The 12,627-nt window shown below is 42.3% G+C and overlaps 1 pseudogene; it reads right to left on the bottom strand.

The window, feature by feature from the left end:
• Positions 1–391: 391 nt before the first annotated feature.
• On the bottom strand, positions 392–1,299 carry LOC116811436 (HCLS1-associated protein X-1-like; annotated as a pseudogene).
• Positions 1,300–12,627: the final 11,328 nt, after the last annotated feature.

The raw sequence follows: 12,627 nt of genomic DNA, 5'->3' as shown, positions 1-12,627 counted from the left end.
AGATAGTACTCCTGACAGCTGCCCTGTGAGGTAAGTGTTACATGAGATTAAGCAAAATGCCTGGAATGTATAATAATTCAACAATGGTAGAAATTCCACTTTTCCCATTTGTTTTCTTCTTAACCTCTCTGGTCATCTGCCTTCTTATCTATAGCATGAGAAAAAATATAATACCTACTAATAGTTTTTTAAGGATTGAATGAAATAATGCATTGGATCTTTAAATGTGTATAGTAAGTACTCAATAAATGTTAGCCATAAATATTCATATTATTATTCTCTTTTTTAGTGTAAATAAAGGTTTTATTGGTCAGTTTGGGTGAGTGACAAACTGACATGCCCCCAATTCACTATTCCACATATCCAAGCCCCTGAGGGGGAAAGAGGAGAAGCTAGGCTTATTGATGGTGCACAATGGATGAGAGGTGGAAAGGACTTGAAGGCCTCTGAGGGTTAACAAGGCTACCGGGACTGGAACCAAAGTCCTAGGAATAAGTCCAGGATGGAGAAGGCATCATCCAGGGCTGGAGGTCTTGGTGATTCTGGATCATCCTAGGACTGCTATCTGCTTCGTGTTGGGTTACGGTGGTCTCTGTCTGGCCCTCACTGTCCACCACAGTCCAGTGCTCCTCCACTATCCCATCTGGCTTAGTGATCTTGGTCACAGAGATGCTCTTGAAATAGGATCTGGGCTGGGGCTGTAGAACCGGGCCAAGACCCTCCTGGGAAACCCGGGAATCAAGATCATTGTCCTCTCTGGCTCTAGGATGGGGGTCCACAGGCCATACGTCATCAAACCTATGAAATGGTCTCTGGGAACCCCAGTCTGGTGCTGGTTTGGGGGATTCACTTCTTGCATCACTCTCCAAGACCCTCTCAAAGATCCTGGGCTGGTGACTATCTGGATACTTAAGCATTGATTCTCGAAGTGCCTGTCCCTCCCGCAGTCTCTCATCAGGTGTCTCTGACTCAGAACCTGGAAGTTCAGGAGGATGGGAAGGCAAGGTCCAGGCCCCCGTATTGCTGAAGAAGGTCATCAAAGCCGAAGTTATCGTGGAAACGTATCCCTCCTCCTGGGCTGAAGCTGAAGCCAAAGCCAAATTCCTCGGTGGGGCGGGGGGGAGGGGCGGGGTGCTGAGGACTATCGAACCTTGGGTTCCCCCAGCCCCATGAGCCCCCTTCTTCCTCTTCTTCCTCATCATCATCTTCATCTCGAGTCATCCCTCCAAAAAAGGGATCTCTGTGGCTCCGAGGTCCAGGGAAGCCGAAAAAGCCCCGGAAGAGATCAAAGAGGCTCATTCCCATATTAGGACTCGAATCTTTGAACCCCTCCAGTGGTCCATTCGAAGAAAGGGGAAACCTGCGCAGCCCTGTGGGAAATTGAGCGAGGTGGCAGCCCATATTACTATTCTCTAACCATCGCTTCTTGCAGTCGGGCTTCCAATAAGCACAGAATAGCAGATAGCTTGAGATTGTCCACTCAGAGGAAGCCTGGAACCAAGGATTTCTATGTTGCTAGTTGAGGGCAGATTCATATGCTTAGGGATCTAACCAAAAGCTTGTTTTCTTATGTGAAACTGGGGACCTGCCTTCAAAATTGTAGATATTTTACCTCCTTGTATAGTATCTACAGGCAGAGACAGATTTTTCCCTTAGGAAGTAGTTAGGAAGTTTCCCTTGGGAAGTACTTCAAGTGAATAAGTTTTTAGGATTAAGTCATGGAAGTTGTATCTCATGAGGCTCTTCCTAAACTAGGGCACAATTTCCTATTAAAATGAAACCAATATTTTGCAGATTAACCATGCACACCAAACCTGAAGCCTCCTCTCCCCTATCCCTTATTTCAAACCTATTCCCAACTCTTATAGATTCCCCCTACAATATACTCTGAATCGAACAATTTCTCAGCCCTGCTGCTACCACTGTAGGCCAAATCTCTATTGCCTCTGACCTAGCTGCTCTCTGCCCTCCACTGTAGCCTCATTCTAATCCATTATTTACAAATCAGCCAGAGGATCCTCTAGAAATGTAAGCCTGATCATGTTATTCCCTTCTTCCTGCTCAACAGCCTCTGCAGGTTCCTTACTGCACTTAGGATAAGGGCTAATGTCCTTTATGACACACAAGACCCTTCATGGCTTGGTCTCTGCCGACCTGTAGTGGACATTGTTGGTTTGGAGCAGCTCAGTATTCATTCTTTCTTCCTAACTACATTCCACTTCCTAACTACATTCCACTTTTCTTTTTTTTTTTTTTTTTTTTTTGAGACAGAGTCTCGCTCTGTCGCCCAGGCTGGAGTGCAGTGGCGCAATCTCGGCTCACTGCAAGCTCCGCCTCCCGGGTTCACGCCATTCTCCTGCCTCAGCCTCTCCGACTAGCTGGGACTACAGGCGCCCGCCACCACGCCCGGCTAATTTTTTGTATTTTTAGTAGAGACGGGGTTTCACCGTGGTCTCGATCTCCTGACCTCGTGATTCGCCCGCCTCGGCCTCCCAAAGTGCTGGGATTACAAGCGTGAGCCACCGCGCCCAGCCTTTTCTTTTAGGAAATGATTTCTTTCCCATTGGATATAGTCTGGGGGTACCATCAGACAGGCACTCTGTCCTCCCCTAGGTGGGGGCAAGCTCATATTGAAAACAAGACCATTAGGATGCTCCAGGAACTGGAGCAGAGGGACAAAGAGGCAGAAATTGGTTAAAGTTGATTCATCCAAGTGGGTAGCACCCAGATCTGGCAATTTGTGTGCTGATACTCTTCCTGGACTTCCTACTCCCTAGCTCTTTGAAGCTTTCTAAATCCTGTTCATTTGAAAACTTTTCCATCAATCCTTTAAGCTCCCAATATCCTTCCCCAAACTGTTTCTCCTCTGTCATTTGTGTCACTTTTCCTCTTTCTCACTCTGATCCAGTTATATTGCTTGTATTAGTCTGTTCTCATGCTACTATGAAGAATACCGAGACTGGGTAATTTATAAAGAAAAGAGGTTTAATTAACTCACAGTTCTGCATGGCTGAGAAGGCCTCAGGAAACTTACAATCATGGCAGAAGGGGAAAAGGCACATCTTACATGGTGGCAGGCAAGAGAAAGCATGTGTAAACGCAGTAAAAACTACCATCTATAAAACCATCAGATCTTGTGAGAATTCATTCACTATCCTGAGAACAGCACGGGGGAATCTGTCCCCATAATCCAATCACTTCCCCTGCTCCATATGTGGGGATTACAATTCAAGATGAGATTTGGGTGGGGATACAGAGCCAAACCATATCAATATGCTACATTACCTTTGCTCAGAATCTTCTTTCCCCACCTACTTTGGTCAGGTACTCACTCTCAAGATCTCAGCTCAAAGTTATTTCCTTATGATGCCTTCCCTGATTTCCCTCATTAGTTCAAATCCTTCTATTGGAGGTCTTGTGGAACTCTGCTTTTCCTCTACATAGCTCTTAATGCAGCTGTTATTTTACTGAGTTGTGTGAAACTTTGTTTCTCTTGCTCCTAGAATGCTAATTCCAAGAAGGCAGACATTATATTCATTTTGTTTACTGATGCACTCTTGGTAGTGGGGCAATGCCTACCATATACAAGGCTCCCAATAAATATTTGTTAAATAGATGAAAGCAAAATTTGTGTGGAAACTTGAGCCAAAATATGATACTTCTAAAACAATTCATGCTTGTTGGCAGTATAGCCATAGGAAAACACAGTCAGGCTTTTCTATAGCCAGGGGTACCTTAGTGGAAAAAATTAAGACATACTGAAATAGTTGTGACTCACCTCAACAAGACAAATGCTTGGAGATTATGCCCACAGAAGTCATATTTCTTCATTCATTCATTTACTCATTCCTTTATTTATTATCTACTCATCCATGTAGTCAACAAAAATGTGATTAGAACTCAATTACTGGGGCTCCAAAGATGAATAGTGAGATCAGATAAGCTTTGAGTATTAAATATATGTTTTTTGTTATAAGTATAACCAGTTAATACAGAGAAAATATAAGTTATCTAGTTATTTGATGTAGAAATGGATATGCAAATAACTGATATTTTTTCCTAAGATAATTGCCCTCATACAGTCATCAAAATAATGTTCATTGGGTTACTATTTTTATTTTCACTTTTAAGACAACCTTCCTAATTATTTTCCCAATATCATGGCTCTTTATCTCAGTATTAGCAGAGACATCTCCAGCTTTCATTACGTGATATCCCCAAGTGTCTCCAACTAGATTGTGGAACATTATGAAGGTTTTTACCATGTTCATGCTACATAACTAATTTTCATTGGCCGTGTTTCTTAAAAAAAACACACACACACACATACTGCATATTTTAAGAGAGGAGATAAGTAGGTTATCAAATAAAATAACAAGATAAAGTTCTGTACTCCAAAAAGATTGGAAATTAATCATGTTATCTTTTAAGAGTCAGCTTCCATCTATGATTTTTCTAGTCTCTCTCTCTCTCTCTTTCTCTCTCTCCCTCCCTCTCTCCCTCCCTCTCTCCCTCCCTCCCTCCCACCTTCTCCATCTCTCCTAGGGTTTTAAAAATATTCCAGCCCAACTCTGTCCATACACAATGAACATGTTACTCTAAATTCAATAATATTTCAGTTTTTAAAACAGCATAAGTGATTGCTTCTTTGTTGTTAATCACTTGCCCTGCTTAATTCATTCATTATACTCAGAGACTCTGAGATTAAGCCCCCAGGCTGGAGAGCTTCATATGAATCCTTTCTTTTTTATCTATTCCAAGTTAGATTAAGTCTAGGTCCTGTTTAATGAGGTGCCACTGCTGGGTTTTCATGCAGAAAGAGTTCCTCATCCTCAGTGGTATGTATATACCAAATAAATTATCTTTTATTTCTTGAATCTCTGACTACTGCTTCCTGTATGAAAGACTATGATTATGAGCTCCCTGGGATCTGGGCAGCTGGATTTCTTTGCTATGGATTTTTTTTCCTTTTCATCAAAGCCCTATCTTGTTTTTTTATTATATTTAGGGTGTGTGAGATTATGAAGAGTTTTGTAGACAGCACCAAGTGCCATGCCATGATGAATTGAGTCAAGTTATTGAGTTAGGACTCCCCATGCTCCAGTCAATTTATATTCTTTGCTATAATCTGTTTATAAATGAGCAAAACTACTTTATGTTTCTGCCACAAATTTTATTGTGTGTGTGTGGTCACATGTGTGTTTGTGTGTGTTTTGGTGGGAGGAATTGCTAATGTTTTTATTTTTCTTGCATGGCTGTGCACACAAATTCAATAATTTAATTTCCCCTTAAATACTGCTTTCCCGAACATCCAGTTTCCAGATTAAAAAATGCATATGTAGGAGTGTTTGCAGTGTGCACTACATTCCTTGAAGACTAGTCTCACAAGGCTCTCTCATCACAACGAAGAGTTGTCATCCTGGCACTACTAAAGTGTTCACTGCTGCTGCTGAGATAATGGTACTGCTTCCCCATGGGCCTGCTTGTATAGACTGGGACTCAGCAGCCCCATAGTAAGGTTAGGAAATAGTCAGGGAGGTGAAGAAGACAAAAAAAAATAGAACAAAAGGGTGGGTGGTGGAGGTAGAAGGGAGGAGAAGAAGTTCCCATGGAAGGCAATAACACATCAGTACTGCCAACACATTACCCCCAGTGGCACCATTCCCAGCCCACAGTAGACAATCTGGATCCACAAGTCTGCTTTTTGGGACAAATTAATGTGTTTGGTAAGAACTCACTAGTAATGAGGCCAGTGTCTTGGGTGATGTTATCATACGGTCCACTTGGCTTTGTATAGAGGAAAAATAGTTTCCACACACTCTTACTGCTGCTAATTACCAACAAAGAAAACCGAGACAGAGAGTAAATGGCAGAGTACAGATTTCTACCAATAACCACAAATCAAATGCTGCAGCAGGTTATATATAATTACAGCCTATCCTTACAAAATCAATTATAAAAGAACAGGTGGATTTTACCAAGCTTAATATTCTGCTAATTTAGAGCTCTGTTGCAACACCATGCCAGAGCAGTGAATCTCAAACTTTTTCATACCATGCAGCAACAAGAATGCCTATCCAAACTCTTTGAGTAACCACATGAGTCTGTTCATGATTAGAAGCTACAGATCCGGGGGCTCCAGCTGTCCCAGGTCTCACCCAACCAATATGAGAACTGAAGGAATGAATATAGGGCCACCACTGTATCCTACTAGTTAGATGATCTCTGTTCTAGACCTTTTCAGCAAAATGGGATTCTACCACTTCATTTTGAAGTCAACTTTGATGGAATTACTCTAATAAGCACGTTTATCGATTTAAACTCTTGGATATGTATGCACGTGTGTGTGTGTGTGTGTATTTCTGTGAAAGCATTTCTATTTTTTTTTTGTTAAATCATTTCTCTTTCAACTTTATACTTCCAAGACTGAGTCATAAGGCTTATTGCCCCAAGGGAGGAGAGGACAAAACCTGCTCCAAACAAAGAGGTTGTTGATCAGCTGTAAGTCTTAAAAATTGACTATTTTGAGACCATAGAAAGACCATTGTCTTGAAAAACCAACTCTGTTGACAGATACAATTATTTGCTAATTTTTTTTTTTTAGTTCTCATTTAACATATGACAAACTGGGCATAGCTGCCTGGATCATGGAGGTTTACTATATTCTAAAAATAGAGAAAACTCAGGAAGTGAGAAAAAAAGTTGAAACAGTTTTTTCTGTTCCTAGTTAGGGAAAAAAAGAGAGAAGAGGGAAGGAGAAGGAAGAATTCACATGCTGGAATGTTTCTTGTCCCTACTCTTGACATACTTTGGATTGGCCTTGGGACTCTTGCGCAGGCCCACACAAGGCCACATCCAGCATGCTTCAAAAGTAATAATAATACGGGATGAGCAAAGTAAGGAAGCTGGCCATGTGTGCTGAAGGCAGTGATCAAGGATCCCCATGGACTGGATAAACTGGAAGATTCAACATATCCTGGTGAGGGAGTGAGGAGGGGCTGCAAATGCCTGTAGTTGGAACAAAATTGTCTCTATGAATGAGGACTTCCAATCTGAAGAAAGGTGATTAAGACTATGGACCCTAGTGCTGAGTGTCAGCTGGTTGCCTCAAAAGGTCAGATGGAACTCACTGTACCTTAGATGTCACTAGTCCAGGGGGCAGAATACAGCACGGAAGTCTTCCCTTAGCCATGGTTTCACTTTCTATGGTTTAACTTAGCCACCATCTACCACAGTTTAAAAATATTACAATATTTTGAGAGAGAGAAACCACTTTCATATAACTTGTATTACAGTATATTATTGTAATTGTTCTACTTTATTATTAGTTATTGTTGTTAATCTCTTAGTGTGCCTAATTTATAAATGAAAGGTTATCATAGGTATATATGCATACAATGTATTATGTATTCGATTTTATACTATCTGCAGTTTCAGGCATCAACTGGGGGTCATGGAACATATCCCCAGCAGATAAATGGGAACTATCATAGCTGTTCTGTTACAGACACTAGCTAGGATCTAGGAAACATCATGTGGACTCCAAGACGCTATCTCCTCTGCCACCTTAGAGCAGATTCTAAGGTGGCCTTCTATGATTCCCAGCTGCTGGTGGTCACAACCTTGTGTCATCTCCTCTAGTTGATTATGGGCCGTACCTGTGACTTGCTTCCAACCAATAGAATGTGCCAAAGGGGATGGGGTGTTTACTCCCATGATCACATTATGTCATATGTCAAATATGAAGGGATCTCACTCCTGTGATTATGTTATATTATACAACACTCTGTCTTGCTAGCAAACTGTCTCAAGAGTCTCTTATTTTCTGTTGTTGGCTTTGAAGAAGCAAGCTGTCATGAACCCTACTGCCACAGAGAAATGAATTATGTCAACAAGCTGAGTGACCTTAAAAGTGGATCTTTCCCCAGTGGAACCTACAGATTAGAACCCAGTCTTGCTCAGTACCCTCATTTACAGCCTTGTGAAACCCTGAGCAGAAGGCCCAGCTAAGCTGTGCCCAGCTCTCTGATCCACAGAAACTTTAATACATATGTGTTGTTTTAAGCCACAAATGTTGTGATAACTTGTTATGCAGCATAGAAAACAAATATACCTAAGGTCACATAAGCCTCGGCCCCCTTGTATACCTACAGACCACCTTCTTTTTTTATTTTATTTTATTTTATTTTATTTATTTTTTTGTGTGTGTGTGAGATGGCGTCTCGCCCTGTCGCCCAGGCTGGAGTGCAGTGGCTGGATCTCTGCTCATTGCAAGCTCCACCTCCTGGGTTCATGCCATTCTCCTGCCTCAGTCTCCCGAGTAGCTGGGACTACAGGCACCCGCCACAACGCCCAGTTAATTTTTTTTTGTATTTTTTTTTTTTTTTTTGAGACAGAGTCTCGCTCTGTCGCCCAGGCTGGAGTGCAGTGGCGCAATCTCGGCTCACTGCAAGCTCCGCCTCCCGGGTTCACGCCATTCTCCTGCCTCAGCCTCTCCGAGTAGCTGGGACTACAGGCGCCCGCCACCACGCCCGGCTAATTTTTTTGTATTTTTAGTAGAGATGGGGTTTCACCGTGGTCTCGATCTCCTGACCTTGTGATCCGCCCACCTCGGCCTCCCAAAGTGCTGGGATTACAAGCGTGAGCCACCGCGCCCGGCCTGTATTTTTAGTAGAGATGGGGTTTCACTTCGTTAGCCAGGATGGTCTTGATCTCCTGACCTCGTGATCTGCCTCCCAAAGTGCTGGGATTACAGGCGTGAGCCACCATGCCCAGCTAATACCTGCAGACCACCTTGAAGAAGAGGAGAGGAGGAGAAACTCTGAAAAAGAAAACATTTATCCAACAGAGACTGAATTGAAAAAAGACCATTAAAAGCAGAAGACATTGAATTGGACTGGGTTTACTCAACTGCAAGACATTTTTCCTAATACCCAAGAGTGTGGGGGTTGCCAAGCTCATGTGGATGTTTTGATAAACTATAGAGAAATAAGGTACTTTTTTTATGTCTGAGTCTAGTGAGAGTAGATTAGTGATACACACACATACCTGCATACACAAATGCTTCAGACACACTATCGTGGTTATCTTGAAATTTATGTTTGGAGTCATTTTTGGGAGTTTCAATTCTTCTTGGATCCAGAGCATTCATGTCTATGATAACTCTTTAACCTGATGTTAAATCGAGATCAACTTGTGAACATCGAGGAGAACAAAATATATTAATGAGCCCAATAAAGATCCTGTTTCTTTTCTTTCTTTTCTTTTTTTTTTTTTTCCCCTGAGGCGGAGTTTTCCCCTGTTACCCAGGCTGGAGTGCAGTGGCATGCAATCTTGGCTCACTGCAACCTCTGCCTCTGGGGTTCAAGCAATTCTCCTGCCTCAGCCTCCCAAGTAGCTGGGATTACAGGTATGCAACACTATACCTGGCTAATTTTTTTTTTTTTTTTAGTAGAGACAGGGTTTCACCATGTGGGTCAGGCTGGTCTCGAACTCCTGACCTCAAATGATGCACCACCTCAGCCTCCCAAAGTGCTGGGATTATAGGTGTGAGCCACCGCACCCAGCCCAATCCTGTTTCTTTGAACACAGTTTAATAAAATGAATAAAGCCTAGTATCTATGACTTCTGTTTGTGGGGTTTGGACTACTCAATATAATGAGCCTTCATTTGGGAAACTGTATCTTCATCTGTAAGAAACTTTAAGATATGGAGGAAGCATTAAAATGGCCCAGTTGATTAATTATACTTGGATGGACTTCAGAATTGTTTATGGCAACGCAGCTGGGAAACAGTAGCCACTGGCAGAGTTCAGGTGTCCTTCGGCAGCCACACGACTTGTGTTGACAGTGTGAAATGAAAGGTTTGCATTCTGACAGGGAAACTGGCATAGGTCACAGGCACCATCCAGGATATTGTTCACTTGAAGTTCCCTGAGTGGACTCGAATCTCTCCAAAAAGAGATGCACTAATAGAGATTGTTAGATTCAATCTAACAATCTTGCCTCTAACATTTTGTTAGAGGCAAAATGATGGTTGGCACAGTATTTGTCTTTCCTACTCAGCTGTGCCAGAGCCAATCATTCATAAGTAGCTGCTCCCCCATCACTTTATAGCAGGGGAATTCCCTTGTTGGGTACCAGATACTTTGCTTCCCTGATCCCTTATTCAGTGTGGGCAGGACCCATTGAATTTCCATCCATTGGATACATGAGGAAAGATTCATCTCTACACTCCTCAAATGAGGACCCAGGACTCCTGTGAGTCCTGGGCTAAGAAATGCCTCTGGGCAAGAATAGGCCAGAAGGAAATAAAAGGATATATTGTTTTCCTTCCAGAAATGGACATGAGGATGGGTGCAGAGTTCATCTGTCTTTAGGAGTGAGGTCTTGGCAGTGGTCACACAAGCAGCTGGCCACTCCAAGGGGTTGGCAAGCTGCAGGTGCAGCCCAGGGCTTTAAATACAACAATGCCTACAGTGCAAGGAGAGAGGAGAAATCAAACTGCTGGTAGTGTTGTGAGGCTCTTCCTCTTCTAGTTCATTTTCAGCAAAATTAAATGATCAACTGCTCATTTGATTTTTCTCACAAATGCATAAACCACTAACAAAGAAGTTATGGAACACAATAGATATGCACTGAGTTCACTGAGTTATGCTAATTTCCTCAAAAAATTGTGCCTTTTGAAAGAGAAAATAATCATTCTTAGGACAGTATGGAATAACTTCCTTTAATAAATTTAAATCTATTTTTAAATATAAAGTTTTAAGTTGAGTAGAGTGGGCATGGAGATAGGGAAAAGGGAGAGAATTACTTATGTCCATGAGTTCGTGTGTGTGACTGTTTTCGTGAAACAGACACGGTGGTTTGGCTACTGCCCCATCCATATATTATACTTCCTAGAGCTTAGGCAGTCTACTTTTTCAAGAGGAATAGCAAACAGTTTGCATTCCTCTACATCTGGGTATATATTGGGGGCACTGAGCAGGAGGCCTTCTTCCCACTGACTCCTTTAGAGAAAAGAACAGTAACATTTCAGCTCCATAGTGGGCTGTTATCAAGCATTTTGAACGATAATCTTGTAATTGCTATTAATGTTGCATTAAAAGATTATTTAATGAAGGAGATCATGCCAGGAACAAGCATTATAATAACTCCAAGCAGCCTGCCTTCCACGTACCTAGAAAAATTCCCTACTATAGTGGAAAGTGAAGATGAGCACTGCTTGCCAGTTCTAAATAATAGGCTTCACACCAGAATTATTAAGACCTGTTGCTTTTGTCATGTGCTCGTACACGTGTGCACATGCATGCATACACACACACACACCCCTCATAGACAGAAGTACAAAATTGATACCAGTGGCTCACGACAAGTCGAACAGAAGTTTCTAGCTTCAACTGCAGTATTTAATCTGAGATAGTGGGGTAAGAACTTTATATAGAGAAACTCTATGGAGTCAGCCTTAAAGTATGTTTTATGTACAAAAAGATTTCCTCTGCCCATCTCTCCCCAGTTCCTAGATCCTCTTTTCTTTGGCAGCACGGTTTTCAGAGGCTTGCATCTAAATCTGGAGGAAAAGCTATGTTTGGACTGTGAAACTGGGTGGCAAAGCAGAAGAATTACCTGATTGCAAACTAGTATAGGTATAGAATTACCTGATTGCAAACTAGTATAGGTATATCTTTTTAGGACACACATCTGGTTGGTGTATTTTACAACCCTTGCTTTGGAAAGCTACTTTAATCTTCACCTGTGTGGAAAAGCAAAACTGAGACTGAGAAACAAAATTTCTGTACAGCAAACCAGACTTTGGCTTCTGTAAGCAAGTCCCCCAAACACCAAGAGCTTGTCTGTAGTTACCAAAGAAAAGGAACTATCCTTTATTGAATTTTTGTCATGCTCTAGGCTTTGAGATCAATGCCACATACATATCTGACTAGGGCAAGGTTTCCCAACCTCAGAATTATTGACATTTGGACTGGAAAACTCGAGAGGCTGTAGTGTGCCTTTTAGGATGTTTAGCGTCATCCCTGACCTTCACTCACTGGATGCCAGTAGCACCACCCTCCCCCCAGTAATAACAACCAAAAATGTCTGTAGACATTGCTCAATGTCCCCTGGTGAGGAGCATATTTGCCACCAGTTGAGACCCACTGCTTTAGTGTGATTCTCAAATCCTATGCATCAGGTGCTATCATTATTCCCATTTAACAGATGGGGGAACCTGAGGCACTGAGAGGTAGTGGCTCACCCAGGATCGGATGAGTAATGTGTGTCAGAGCTCCCAGCTTCTTCTCTTCTGTGCTGTCTCCAGCCTATTAGGTGATGAGAACAGCAGAGTGGATGATATGGTTGGGCTCTGTGTCACCACCCAAATCTCATCTTGTAGCTCCCATAATTTCCCACATATTGTGGGAGGGACCCAGTGACATAATTAAATCATGGGGCGGGTCTTTCCCATGCTGTTCTCGTGACAGTGAATGGGGCTTACAAGATCTGATAGTTTTTAAAACAGGAATTTCCCTGCACAAGCTCTCTTCTCTTCTCTGCCACCATAAGAGACATGCCTTTTGCCTTCTGCCATGATTGTAAGGCTTCCCCAGCTATGTGGAACTGTAAGTCCAAT

The sequence above is a fragment of the Hylobates moloch genome, unplaced genomic scaffold (assembly GCF_009828535.3).
Source record: "Hylobates moloch isolate HMO894 unplaced genomic scaffold, HMol_V3 SCAFFOLD_7, whole genome shotgun sequence".
In the NCBI taxonomy this organism is placed as follows: Eukaryota; Metazoa; Chordata; class Mammalia; order Primates; family Hylobatidae; genus Hylobates; species Hylobates moloch.
This window is presented reverse-complemented; position numbering and strand designations above follow the sequence as displayed.